The 15,510-nt window shown below is 37.8% G+C and overlaps 1 protein-coding gene across 4 annotated transcripts in view; it reads right to left on the bottom strand.

The window, feature by feature from the left end:
• FSTL5 (follistatin like 5) overlaps positions 1 to 15,510 on the bottom strand; it is a 353,800-nt gene that overhangs the window by 89,552 nt on the left and 248,738 nt on the right. The window lies entirely within an intron of this gene.

Below are 15,510 nucleotides of genomic sequence, written 5' to 3'. Positions count from 1 at the left end.
ATGCAATATTATTAATTGAATCCATATGCCATAAATTGTTTTACTTGTTGAAAATGTTTGTTGCAATTAATACTACAGTAATTTCAGTTGAAAAACCTAGATATCTTATTAGTACTTCTCTCCAGGGAGTTAAAGATGTTCCTGATGTTCTGCAGTTAATTTTTATTTTCTGTATTTAATCTCTTCCTTTCATAACTAGGTATAATTTTAATTGGAAAATTGATCAAATATTTATATAGGCTACTCCCATTAGTAAATATCTCAGGTTTGCTTATAAGCAGAACTACATTATCTATGCATACATTACCTCAAATATTTATTGTCACTTTTAAACTCCTTTTAAACTAACTTTTATTGACCTATAGAAAGCAAAATTGTAACTTAGACTAGAAAGCAGTTTTGTTTACCATTTTTATTACTGCTGAGGTAGGATTTTTAAAGATACTTTTATTAAACAATAAATTTCACTAAAATGTATTTAAAAACTTTAGTATAATCATACATGAGCACAATTTTGGAAAGAAAAATTATTAAAAATAATTTCCTAATTCTCATATATTTATTTTGCTTTAAACAAATAAAGAATGCATTCATTACTCCAATTCCATCTGGTAATTTAGTTGTTGACAGGTGACAATATCAATGATAAAAGATGCATAATTAATACTATGTATGTGAAACAAAATTTTCAGAACTTTTCTGTTTACCGGAAATTGGCTTAGCTTTAATACAGTGGTTCTCAACCTGTGGGTCGGGACCCCATTTGGGGTCGAACAACCATTTCATGGGGGTCACCAAACAACGCAGTCCGTCATTTTTTTCCCCCTTTTCCTTAGCTGTGCTACTCCCTTTTATTCTATTGGCTTTTGAAAGCCAATAGAATAGACTCTCTTGAATAGAGTCTAATTCTATTGGCTTTCAAAAGCCAATAGGAATTGTCCAGGCTGTCTCTGCCCTGCTGAGCCCGCCAAAAGTCCCATTCTGCAAACAGTGCTGCACCAGTTGAGTAGTCCTCGACTTACGACCGGTTGAGTAGTCCTCGACTTATGACCGGTTGGGGGGTCGGAGCATTAAAAAGGTTGAGAACCACTGCTTTAATAATTGTTAAAAAAGAAATTATTTTGATGTATCCCAGTAATATATAAAATGATAATTTTTGAAATATCAAAATCATGTTGATTTTAGAAGCTCTTATTAACTGTCAGGCAATGACCTTGTTTAACTGTCTAGAACAGACATGTCAAACTCATGACGTCACATGATGTTGCACAATGTATCAGAACTTTTTTGCCATTGCCGGCAATGGGGTGGGCGTGGTTTCCTGATGATGCATCCGGCCTGTGGGCTGGCAGTTTGACACCCCTAGTCTAGAAGTTTCAAACAGGGAAGTGGTCATTTGCAGACCAATTACAGATAAGTCCTAAGTAGCATTAAATGCTTTCCTTGCCATTTCATCTTTCATCGCTAAATTGGCAATACAGGTAATCCTTGACTTACTACAACTGAGAACAGAATTTATGTTGGTAAGCAAAGTGATCTGAGTTGTGCTCAACTTTACCATCTTTTTGCCATCGTTATTAGGGAAATCATTGCAGTTATTAAGTGAATCATGCTATCACTAAGCAAATCCAGCTTTCCTTATTGACTTTGTTTGCTGGAAGCTGGAAAGGTTATAACTGGTGATCACATGAGCCCAGGAAACTGTAGACATTGTAAATACATGCTCAATATCAAACAACCAAATTCTGATCATGTGACACTAGATAACTACCTGTGTATATTAAGCTATTCTTATGATAAATATTTTTCTGCTATATCCAACTAAGTTAATGAAAGAAGTACAATATATATGAAAATACATTAGTTAAATTATAAATATAAAATAAATCATTCAACCACATGTGTTTTACATAATCAGGAATATAGTTGCATAATTAAATTTCATTGTTTTTATAGTATAGTGTTCCTTTATATTTTAATACTTAACTTGTATGTGTTTTTTTAATAATTCAGTTTAATTCTGTTCTGACAGATTGTTTCACTGAATTCCATGTGCAAGAATGGAGAGAAAACATATTGTAGATGTCAATCATACTGAATGACTGTAGACAATTTGTATTTTATAAGGGAGATACACTGAAGAGTTATTAATTAAGATTCCAAGAAAGGAAATTAATAGTTTGGGAAATGGAAAGCTGCTATTCTTAAAATGTAAATTAATGGTTTTATGTTATTCTTTTTTACAAACACAGTCCTCCCTTATAAAATTTAAGAACAATGGAATGGATAGTCTGCTTCTAATACTTAATAAATCCTAATTTGAAAGCAGCTCAAACTAAAGTATTAAAATAGGTTGTTAAAATAGGTAAGCTACAAGAACTAATCTTTCATTAATTTTATCTTCAGAAAGGAAGACTTACTTTGTTTATTTGACTAAACAATTATTTGTTTTTTTTTTACTATTAGGAATTACTGTAATTTAATTTTTTTCTTTATTTGAAAGGAAGAATCTCTGGTTAAAATCTGGCCTTTAACCTAGTGAAATATTATTAGAGCCTCTGTATTTGTTTGTTGTTCTTACAGTGTTCCTAAATAAATGCAATCTGTATTTTTGCAGTCCTGATATAATAGTCCTAACAACAATACATTTCTGAATATTATGAAAATGGTTATCTCTTGTACCACTCATTGGGATAAATGACATAGACCGGGAGAGTTGCCATGTGTAATCTAGCTTCTTCCTGGTTATGTTCAATATTATACACAATAATGAGTGAAAATTTAAAATATATTGAATTTTTTTAATCAGAATCATTTTATCTTATGCATCCTTAACAAGAGAAAATATTGTTACATTGTGGCAATTATTTTACACAAGAGGTAGTCATTTTCTAGGTCCTTTTCTCACTCCCAATGTTTGCTTGATATGATTTATTATTTCTTTTCAAGTATATAAAGGGACTTAACTTGACACTGTGAGTCATAAAAGCTTTAGATCCTATGGGACAGGTCATCATATACTCAAAAGTTCCTTAATTCCCACCCATCCCCAACTTGTTGTTTAAGTTTTGAATCTTTGCATCATTAAATTCTCTGAGCTTCATGTTTGAGTTGCAGGCATTTCATTCCTTACTTGGAAACATCATGAATGCAAGTGTTTTGGGGAACTGAAATTAAACGGTTGAGTATGCTGATACTCTTAACTGACTTCACATGACTAGATGAGATACTCATATGGATAGATTTTATTTTGCTTTTTATGGGTAAATTATTTATTTGGCTAATAAGTTACAAGTTCTAATATCTCTCTCTGTTGATTATTTCCTGTGTGATTAGTGGCATTGATATTATTTTCATCATTTCCACACTTACTTTTATTTTTACATGAAGCATAAGCTTGTAATAATATTCTGGATATGTGTACGTAACAATGTTTGCCATAAATCCAAATAATGTATCTACAGAATATATATATGTCTTTGGTTGTTCGGGTTTTCTCCCGCGTAAAATTGGAAGTGTCTTGGCAACGTTTTGACGAAGTCTCATTCGTCATCTTCAGGCTGGTGTTTTCAGCTTCGTGCTTTGAGCAGCAATGTGTGGTCTTAGCTGTTTCTTCCTTTTAACTGCCAGTGGGGGTATGAACTGATTGGGTGGGAGCTTGGCTGTGTTCTGATTGGGTGGAGGTGTGTTCTGAATGGTTAGGGGCTTGGCTGTGCTCTGATTGGCTGGGGGAGTGTTCTGTTTGGTTGTGCTCAGGTTAGTCTGAGTTGCAGAGGGGTTTAAGATTTTGGGGTTAGGGAGTCGTTTGTCAATAAGGGCGGGTTTCCAAATGGCTGGTAGGCGGGAGGTATCATCTCGCTTGTTCATGCTGTGTGGGCGTTTTTCTATCTCGATGGCTTCTCTGATTATTCTGTTATTAAAATGTTCACTTTTGGCAATGGTTCTGGTATTTTTAAAGTCAATTTCATGTCCTGTGGCTTTAAGGTGTTGGACCAGGGAAGATGTTGGTTCCTCTTTTTTGACTGAGTTCTTATGTTCTTCAATGCGTGCACTTATTCTTCTGTTGGTTTGTCCGATGTATGTGGTGGGACAAGTGGTTGGCAATGACAGGAGAGAGGGTTGATTCCATGGGTGCTCCTTCTGTTTGTTTGTATTTTTGTCCATTATAGATGAAGTATGTGTTGGATAGGCAGTGGTTGGTCAGATCTAAGATGTGTTTGGGGGGGTTATATTTGTTTTGAATAGCTGTCAAGGCTTCTTTGATAGGCACTTGGGTGAAGAGGGATATGACATCGAAGCTCACTAGTAGGTCGCTGGGCTGTAAGTTTTGTTTCTTTATGATCTCTATAAACTGGAATGAGTTTTTTACGTGTGAGGTGAAGGATTCTGCATAGGGCTGTGGACAAAAATACAAACAAACAGAAGGAGCACCCATGGGATCACCCCTCTCACCTGTCATTGCCAACCTCTACATGGAACACTTTGAAACCCAAGCTCTAGAAAAATCGGATCACAAACCCAAACTCTGGCTCAGATATGTAGACGACACCTTCATAATCTGGCCACATGGGAAAGAAAAACTGGACAACTTCCTCACACACCTCAACAGCCTACACCCCAAAATACAGTTCACCATGGAAACAGAAGCTAACAACCAACTTCCCTTCCTGGATGTCTTAGTCTACAAGAAATCCAATGGCTCCCTAGGACACACCATCTACCAGAAGAAAACACACACAAACCGCTATCTGCACGCTCTCTCACACCACCACCCAGCACAGATCAACTCTGTAGCCAAGACACTCATCTCCAGAACAAAACGCTTAGCTGACGAACAACACCTAAAACCCGAACTACACACTCTCACCAATGTACTAACATCCAATGGATTCCATAGAAATAAGATTACAAACCTAATCCAAAAAGAAACCCCCACTAAAATCCAAGACAAAGAACAAGAAAACGGCAAAGCCCTCCTCCCATACATAAAAGGCACCACAGACAGAATCAGTAAGATCCTCCATAAACACAACATCAAAACAGCATTCTGCACAAACAGAAAAATATCCACCATCCTTAGAAACCCCAAAGATAAAATTGAATTAGAAAATCAAGGAGTATACGAAATCCCATGCACCACTTGTCCCACCACATACATCGGACAAACCAACAGAAGAATAAGTGCACGCATTGAAGAACATAAGAACTCAGTCAAAAAAGAGGAACCAACATCTTCCCTGGTCCAACACCTTAAAGCCACAGGACATGAAATTGACTTTAAAAATACCAGAACCATTGCCAAAAGTGAACATTTTAATAACAGAATAATCAGAGAAGCCATTGAGATAGAAAAACGCCCACACAGCATGAACAAGCGAGATGATACCTCCCGCCTACCAGCCATTTGGAAACCCGCCCTTATTGACAAACGACTCCCTAACCCCAAAATCTTAAACCCCTCTGCAACTCAGACTAACCTGAGCACAACCAAACAGAACACTCCCCCAGCCAATCAGAGCACAGCCAAGCCCCTAACCATTCAGAACACACCTCCACCCAATCAGAACACAGCCAAGCTCCCACCCAATCAGTTCATACCCCCACTGGCAGTTAAAAGGAAGAAACAGCTAAGACCACACATTGCTGCTCAAAGCACGAAGCTGAAAACACCAGCCTGAAGATGACGAATGGGACTTCGTCGAAACGTTGCCAAGACACTTCCAATTTTACGTGGGAGAAAACCCGAACAACCAAAGACCTATATACAAATACCCGCGAAAACCTCAGAAAACACACACACACACACATATATATATATATATATATATATATATATATATATATATATATATATATATATTCACGATTAAGAAAGTTAAAAACGTGAACCCTGGGGGTATTCATGGTAAGAAATATAAAATGAACACCAGGGTATTACAGCGAGGTACAGGCTATAACCTCACAGATTCGAACATGCTGGATTTCGTGGCAGCATTAGAGCCTGCCCTACATCGCACTGGGGCAGGGGAAGTAGCTAAGAACATGGTCAGACAACAGGTCACAAGCCTAGTCATGAGCCATAGGCGGTGTCAAACATTATCGGTAAAAGAAAGAGCGGCCTTAAGTCAACTCAAAAAGGATGACACCATTGTCATCCTCCCAGCCGATAAGGGGAGGGCAACCGTTGTCTTAGATAAAGAGGTGTATGTAAGTAAAGTACTAGACTTACTTCAGGACAGTGCTGCTTATAGAGTGGTCAGTAAAGATCCCTCCACCACGTTAAGGAATCGCACGAACAAGCTTCTTGATGACTTAAAACGCAAGGGGAGGATGGGGGAGGATGTGTTAAGAAAGATACGCCCTAGCGACTCAGCGCTCGCTAGATTTTACAGCTTACCAAAAATACATAAACCTAATGTCCCCCTCCGCCCCATTGTAGCATTTAGGGGCACCCCTATTTCTGAACTCGCCAAGTGGCTGAGCGTACGCATCAGCCACTTGGCAAATAACAGCAATACCACTGTAAGATCGGCGGAGGAATTCCTCAATAGAATTGGGACCCTGAGGGTGGAAGAGGATGAACTCATGGTCTCCTTTGATGTAGTTTCCCTGTTTACTTCCATCCCGCAAGAACTTGCGGTTACGGTCCTAAGAGACTGGTTGAATCAAGGAGACCATGAGCAATGTCAGGACTCCCTACAAACGGAAGATCTTGTTAAGTTGATGGGAGTATGCCTTAACACCTACTTCACCTTCCAGGGCAACATATACGAACAAATTAAAGGAACACCAATGGGGTCGCCGATCTCCAGTGTGGTTGCAGAGATAGTACTCCAAAAGTTGGAACACATAGCGATGGCCCAGTATCAACCAAAATTCTGGGCCTGCTATGTGGATGACACGTTTGCGGTCATCAAGAAGCGACACAAGACTGACTTTATGGGCATCTTGAATTCGGTATACCCAGACATCCAATTTACTATGGAAGAGGAAGATCAGGGCAGTTTAGCATTCCTGGACGTATTAGTGCAGCGCCAGTTGGATGGATGTCTAGCTACTAAGGTATACCGAAAACCAACATGTACAGACAGGATTCTCCACTTTGGGAGTAATCATCCGACGGCCCATAAAGTCAGCTGTGTCAGGACTCTATTTAAACGGGTGGAGACGCACTGCAGCACTGTCAGAGCTAAGAAGGAAGAGAGAAATCACCTCTTCCGGATGTGTAGACGTAATGGGTATCCGGTAAAGTTTATTCATCGGTTCAGTAAAACATCTGGACCCCGGGGTAACTTTACATCCCAAGAACCCACACTCCAGACAACCACACAGGTTACCCTCCCCTATATTCACAATGTATCAGAGGCCACAGTGAGGATCTTGGCACTGTATAACATATAGGTGGCCCATAGACCGAATCAAACACTGCGGGCGGCTATAATGCGCCCCAAGGACCCGCTCCCCAGCACCGAAAGATCGGCAGCCGTCTACAAGATTGACTGCATGGACTGCCAGTGCAATTATGTTGGGGAGACTGCCAAACGAATTAAAACCAGGGTCCACGAACACAGGCTAGCGGTGAGAAGGGGAGATTGTTACTCCAAGATATGGGCACACATGGCAGAACTGGGCCATAGGTTCAACTTTAGTGGCGTTAGCGTACTGGCAAATGACAATAATAAAGGGGGCCGCCCACTTAGGGAGGCATGGCTCTCGGATAGTAGGTCTATTAATAGACATGTTGACCTGTGCCCGGCATATGTGGCTTTAAGATCATGGAATGCCAACAATCAGTTGCAACACCCCCGACGACTCAATAACAATTCCAATGATATTGAGGAGGAGGGGCAAACCCTCCAATGGACTTGGCGCAATCCGGAGGAAGAAAGGCAATTGTGGAACACCTCCACTACCCCAGCGACGCTACCACAATTCCAGAGGACCAAGGGGACGGCGGAAACCGAGACCCGGAGTTCTGACAGTATGAACGAGACGAAGGAGGATATAGCAGGTGGAGACGTGGGAGAATCGTCAAATATAACGGCTCGCCTATGTACAAAAAGAAACGCTGTGGCCGATCCGGAGAGGAGGAGAGGACCCTTTCGCGCAGCCAGAACGATCGGATCCGGGGGGTGGGGATTACAGGACGCAACCAGTGATAAACTCTCGAGCACCGCCGGAGAGGAGGAAAAGAGGGGATTGGAGTGGAGGGGAAGACAGGAGGGGGAGACTCGTGAGAGCGGTGGGGTGCGAGAGACCGAACCATCGTATCCCGCGTTCGTCGATCTGGAAGATTCCCATAGGACACATATGGACACTAACAACGTGAGAAAAGGGAGAGCTAAAGGGGAGTATTGGGACAATCAGAAGGAATACGATCCGGTTACCACTCCCCCCGGACCGGTCACCCGAAGCAAGACGCGCGCAAGACAGTTGGGTACAACGACGGCTAGGAAACTACCCCTCCCCCCAGCCAAACAATCCACCTCCCAACCCAAGATCACCCCCACGTCATATTTGACTTGTAACAGCTTGCAAGACCATCCGCACGACAAGTGCACTGAAGATGAAAGTATTGGAATTAAAAGGGAAAGCTGCCTTAAAAAGAACAACTGGATAAGATACGGCTGTGAAAGGAACGTGGGATGTGTATTGCCACCTGAACCTGGGGAGAAGTCAAAACATAGAGACAACCGAAACAACTGGAGTTGTCATCTACCCACCCCAAGGTTAAGAGAAATAGAGATGGATGAGGATAGACACGTAATCAAAAAGAGCAAGGAAGAACAAGTTAACTGTATGCAATTGAATCAATCAGGCCCGATGACGAGATCAAGGAGCCGGGCGCAAACGTTGACACGCCTATAAAGGATTCTCTCACTCCCTGGCGCACTAGCCCTGAGGATGCCGGCAGGTGACAGCGAAAGCTTGGCACTTTTTAATTAAACTTTTATAGTTTTAATTAATTAAAAACTTTTATAGTTTTTATTACCCTGGTGTTCATTTTATATTTCTTACCATATATATATATATATATATATATAATATATATATATATATATATATAATATATATATATATATATATGTAGGTCTTTGGTTGTTCAGGTTTTTCTCCCACATAAAATAGGAAGTGTCTTGGCGACGTTTCGACGAAGTCCCATTCGTCATCTTCAGGCTGGTGCTTTCAGCTTCGTGCTTTGAGCAGCAATGTGTGGTCTTAGCTGTTTCTTCCTTTTAACTGCCAGTGGGGGTTAACTGCCACTGGCAGTTAAAAGGAAGAAACAGCTAAGACCACACATTGCTGCTCAAAGCACGAAGCTGAAAGCACCAGCCTGAAGATGACGAATGGGACTTCGTCGCCAAGACACTTCCTATTTTACGTGGGAGAAAACCCGAACAACCAAAGACCTACATACAAATACCCGCGAAAACCTCAGAAAACATATATATATATATATATATATATATATATATATATATATATATGGACAAAAATCTTAAAACTTTTGTTGCTTTTTTTGTAAAAGTGGATCCTTTGATTAAATGCCATGCATAAAATTGAATGTCAAAAACTTTTTTGTGTGGTGTAGTGACAATTTTTTAAACAACTCTAGCTAAAATGTGGCAAAGTTTTCTCCTTTTTTGCTTAAATTAACATGCACTACTTTATTTACTTTGCTAGTGTAATTGAATTTCCTCTTCAGGAAGATGTATCATGAAATTCATTAGGGATGTCTTTTAAGTCCTAATATATTTAACATAATATTTATTAGACAAAGGACAATACATCATGGAACACCTTACTGCTTTAGATATGAGAATCCTTACTCATCTTTTATAATGAAGACATTCTGTTCTGAGGAACCATTAATATGGATAGTGGACCTGGGCTGCCTTTCTTTCCACTTATTAGAAATGATTTTTAATTATTTAATAGTTTTATTGATAATGCATTTTAAACGGTTCTGACACCTTCAAAGTAGGCCAGTATATAACATTTTGTCTGAATAAATTCAGGTTAAACAAATAGGCTAAATCTAAATTGTTACTATATGGTAACATAGCATGTTTGATTGACAGGCATTATTGTCTATGCAATAGAACATTCTAGCCATAGAATGAGTGAATTGTGTGTTTTTGGAAGATTTTAAGAACAAGATGTACAAATCATCTCAAGAATGATTTAAATGGTTTTCCTGCATATGGCAGAGAGTTTGGCAAGATGACTTTTGTGGTTCCTCCCAGCTTCATAATTTTATTTTTCTATATCAAACATAGTTGGAATATGGTGATATAGTGTTGATATAGTGCAAGTTATTCAGTTAATTGGACAGGTTATTCAGTTAACTGGAATAAATCTCATTTATTTTCTATAGGTCTAAAACTTTATCTTTGGGGAGGGAAGTTAATTATGGCTTATTTTTTTTAAATATCTTGGAACAATTATTCCAAAGGAAGTTTCTTCTTTTGTACATGTAAATATATTAAGTTTTAAATATCTGATAAAAATTAACTTCTTACAGAAAAATTTATAGGCCATTTATGGGCAAACCATAAAAACTGTAAAAATGAATATTACTTCATGATTCACATATTTACAGAGAGTATACCTATGCTACTTATGAATTATTTTAAGTACTAAACTATAGAGCTATCATTTATTAAGAATTTTTAATGGATAGAATGAACTCCAGATTTTAAAAAATCAAAATTATAACTTTTGAATGTTGAATAGGAGGCTACTTTTCCTGGTTTTCAGCTTTATCATTGCACTGATTTATTACAGACTATCAAGCCTGGGGGAAAAAATCTGGATAATGTCTTTTCTACAGTGGGTTACAGTGTAGATTGTGTAAGATTTCATATAATTGTACCTCTGTTGGCAAATGAATTAGCCATGACTGCAAGAACCCCAGAACTCCTCAGTGGTTTTGCTAAACATTTCATTTTTTCAGAAGGCTGGAAAAGAGACAAATGAATTGGTTCTCCTAAATCTGATTCTAACTAATTGGGAAATGACAGTTGAAGAGTTAAAAGTAGTAAATACCTTGTGGAAATGATTGTCTTATCCTGTACTTCATGATATTAGAGAATGAGATATTGGATGATAATTATACATGCACACTAAATTTCAAGTCAGCCAATTTCAAAATGCTAAGAGGAGTTTTAGACAAGATACCACTGATGGAAAGCCTCTGTTCAAAAGGGATGGGGGAAACTTCAGAACATCACAAAAATAAAATACTAGAAGTATAATTGTGCACAATTCGAATGAGGAAGAAAACATCAGGCGCTGTTTAGGAAATGTTCTCTCTTAGGCCCAGTACTCTTCAATATCTTCATAAATGACTTAGATGAGAGAATAGAAGTGGAACTTATCAAATCTGCTGACACTAAGCTGACAGGTATATATCCCAGAAGACAAGTTTAGGATCCAAAAAGATCTTGACAGACTTGAACAATCAGCCCTATCCAACAAAATGAAATTTAATGTGGAGTAAAACAAGGTTTTACACTGAGGCAGGAAAAACCAAAGGTACAAGTACAGATTAGGTGAAACCTGGTTCAAAAACAGTAACTGTGACAGGGACCTTGGAGTCCTAGTGGATGATCACTTAAATATGAGCCAGCAGTGTGCGGCGGTAGCCAAAAAAGCTAATGCAATCCTTGGTTGTATAAACAGAAGCACAGAATCAAAATCATGTGAAGCATTAGTACTGGTTTATAAAGCCACACCTGGAATACTGCATCCAGTTTTGGTCACCACATTTCAAAAGAGATGTTGAGACTTTGGAAAAAGTGCAAAGAAGAGCAACTAGGGACAAAAACATATGAAGAACAGTTGCAGGATTTGGGTAGAGAAAAGAAGGATTAAGGGGGGACATGATAGCAGCTGTCTGTTTTGAAGCTAACCCAACCCCTTTATCCATGAACCCTCATTCCCAGAACAAGTGGACGCTGGGAAACCAGATTCCATTTCCTTTAGTATTTGGAGGGAAGCAGAAGCACCAGGAAGAATCCAGCCTAATCTGTGGCACAGGGTTATCTGAGGACAAAATCCACATTCCATACACATAGCATTGCTGGTGAGATTTAGATTTATCTATGCATGTATTTGTTAATTGTTATGTTTAGCAGCAATACTGCCTATTTTGTATTTGGATTTTTATTACAGGTATTTCTATTTTTTCCCAGTTTCACCCATCCTGTTCCTTTCATAAAGCATTCAGATCTACTCACACGGTCTGTTTTATTGAAGAATAGGTGGGTTTAGCTGTATGTCAAGCTGCATACACAGTAACATGTAGTAAGGACAGAACAACAATATTCCAGTATTTGAGAGGCTGTCACAAGGAAGAGGGGGGCACTTTATTTTCCAAAGCACCAGAAAGCAAGACAAGAAACAACGGCTAGAAACTAATCAAGGAGAGAAGCAACCTGGAATTAAGGAGAAACTTCCTACCAGTGAGGACAATTAACCAGTGGAACAGCTTGCCATCAGATGTTGTGGGTGCTTCATGATTAGAGGTTTTTAAAAAGAGATTGGACAGCCATTTATCTGAAATGGTATAGGGCAGGGGTTCTCAACCTTGGAAACTTTAAGACTTGTGGACTTCAACTCCCAGAATTCCACAAGTCTTAAAGTTGCCACGGTTGAGAACCCCTGGTATAGGGTCTCCTGCTTGACTAGAAGATCTCCAAGGTCCCTTCCAGCTCTGTTCTGATTGTGGTTACAGACAGTGTTTGCCTGAGCTAAAAGAGTCATGTATATAGGAAATAGAATATAGTGTCCTCACCAGGGAAAGGTATCAGGCAGCAATATCTGTTTATAAATGTCAGAAAGTCTACAACACTGATGGAATTTAGGTTGGCATGGAAAGCTAAAATGAATTGTAAAGGTTACCTTGGGTATGTCAGTAAAAAGAGGAAGAAATGGATGAGACAGCCTTGCTATTGCAGAATGGTAGGATGATAACATGTTAGGAATAAAGACGAATTTTTCTCAGTTTTGTTTTAGTCTCCTCTCTGAATGCAAAATATGTTCCAAGAAAATAGGAAGAAAAAATGGATGGATTGGCAACAAAAGAACAATGAAATAGTTAAAGATGCTTATTATGATCAACTTCAAGTATTCAGGACTAAATCAATTATTAAGAAACTAAATGAAACCTGCAGATAGAATCTTGAAAATTACATCTGTGAACATTGAAAATCATGGAAGAGAGGATTGGTATCAGGAACTGGAAATTGATTGTATCTTCAAAGAAGTGGGCCATTCTGTCATTACGTGGATAGTGAATTGGTTGAATAATCTAATCCAACAAGCATACATCAATGAGTTCAGGTTATCTGGAAGGAAAAATATGTAAGGTTCATTTCTAAGGTATTGTTCAATATATTCATAAATAACTTTGATTTGGGGGTTAAAAATTAGGATTACAGAATTAATAGATGACAAGAAGATGTGGGGGGTGCAGTAGAACAGAAAGAATCAAGAGGGTCTTGACAAGCTGGAATGATGTATAAGGCCTACCAGGTAAATCTCAGTAGGGAAAATTTCAATTTTGGTAAGAAAAAACAAACAAACAGTATAGTCTGGCAGAAGTGGGACCTGCAAAACAAAATATAAATGTCTTGACTTAATGAATCACAAATTGAACTTAAACCAATAGTGTGATATGGTTGCTGCAAAACAAAACACTGCCACAAAGAAGTATAGAATGAATTTCTGGTCGTTTAGTGCTGAGCTGAAGAGTATCCCTCATTTCTTTCTATTCTGTGTTGGGCAGCATACAACATAATCTATGATAATCAATCACCCACTAAGTTTCAGGGAGAGCCTATTATCTTTACACCTTTAGGTCACTCATCCCTTGTAGAAGGTGTGCTTATTCCCAACCCATCATGAATACAGCAGAGAGTTAGTTTGTATAAATGTATAACATTTGAAGAATGAGAGTAATAATTACATTCATTCTCTGTGATTTATTGTTACTGCAGCTCACTGACTGTCTATCAGTAAATATAGAAAACTATACTTAGAGTCTGACAGTATGCCAAGTAAGGCAAAAAGCAAACCTTCTTTTGCTATACAGAAAAGAAGGATGGGAGGCAAGGATCCATCTTCCTAATTATGGTTCTCTTTCTTAGAAGAGTAATTATGAAGAATCTTTTTGTTCTAAGTTGAGGTTAATATTGCTTGGAGGCTATAAATTGCCTGGCTGGATTGATTCTATTTTAGTACCAGAGTATACGAAATACTGTTTATCAATGCTTTTGATGCAGTGAGCCACTTTGATTCAATAACCCTTTCGCTTGTATGTCAATATGATGAAGTGATAAGCAAAGCCTGTGCTGAGAAGAAATCAATAAGAAAAATCCCTTTACAGCTTACCTTTGCATTATCTCTCATCATTACCATTAACCCCCATGTATATGGAAGGTCGAGGATCGCTCTGGGTAAATTCCACATTTCTGCTGTTTTTGTTGTTATCAGATTTAACATTAATATTTAATGACATTAAATTGGCACTTTTTTATCTCTCATGTATGTTATCATTGTTCACATACATACACTTGCTGAAAAGTTAATATTTCATTCAATATTTTAACTCATCACAAAAATACAAGTACCTAACCTCACACTGAGATATAAGAGAATATAAAATTACAGTGCAGAGGGGAAAATCCAAAAACGGTAAAATAAAATGTTAGTATTTAAAAGCATACAATGGTTGCTGATTCACAGCATATTAGATATAAAAGATCAACTTAACCTTATTCACCCTTTAACCTTCTATTGATTCTTTGGTTATACAAATGTCATTACATTAATTAATCATTTCCATTGGACTTACTTGTCTGTCTTCAGAGCCTGAATAGCAAAACTATGAACCATTTAATCACCTTGCTTTATCTGAAAAATGCATTGATCTTCTTAGCTTCCATTTTAGCTCAATATATAAATCTTTTTTAAAAAAATCTTCAATATGCAAATTGTTTTAGAAAAGTAATAAACCTATTCATGAATAGTAATACTATAAATTACAATCTGGTTATCTTTGTATTATTTGTCATACAACAACAATTTGGGGGAGGCAGATTAATGAGTTTGCTCCTTTGATCTAAGTAGAAGTAAGGACATCCTCTTCTTAGCATTCTTAGCAATGACTCTTGATTGTTTCCTGTCTTTATAAAAAATTATCACGATTCTGATTGTTTTGCTAGGAAACTAATATTCAGATTAGATAATGTTATCTTCTGTGAAAGATTTTTATATTCTAATCTAAAGATTAGCCTTAACATAGAATATATCCAGTGCTTTTAAGTTATAATAGCTAGTATTGTTACTATAAGTTCCATTTTTCTTTAATACAAGATATGTTTAATGTATAAAGCATGTAGTATTTTTTAAAAAACATCAAGGCCATAAGCAGATTGTTCATGGGCAATGCAATCACATGATTAATTTATTATCCAAGGCCACTCTTTTTCATTAATATCTATA

The sequence above is a fragment of the Crotalus tigris genome, unplaced genomic scaffold (genome assembly GCF_016545835.1).
Source record: "Crotalus tigris isolate CLP2741 ecotype Arizona unplaced genomic scaffold, ASM1654583v1 scf7180000024400.591365, whole genome shotgun sequence".
Taxonomy (NCBI): Eukaryota; Metazoa; Chordata; class Lepidosauria; order Squamata; family Viperidae; genus Crotalus; species Crotalus tigris.
This window is presented reverse-complemented; position numbering and strand designations above follow the sequence as displayed.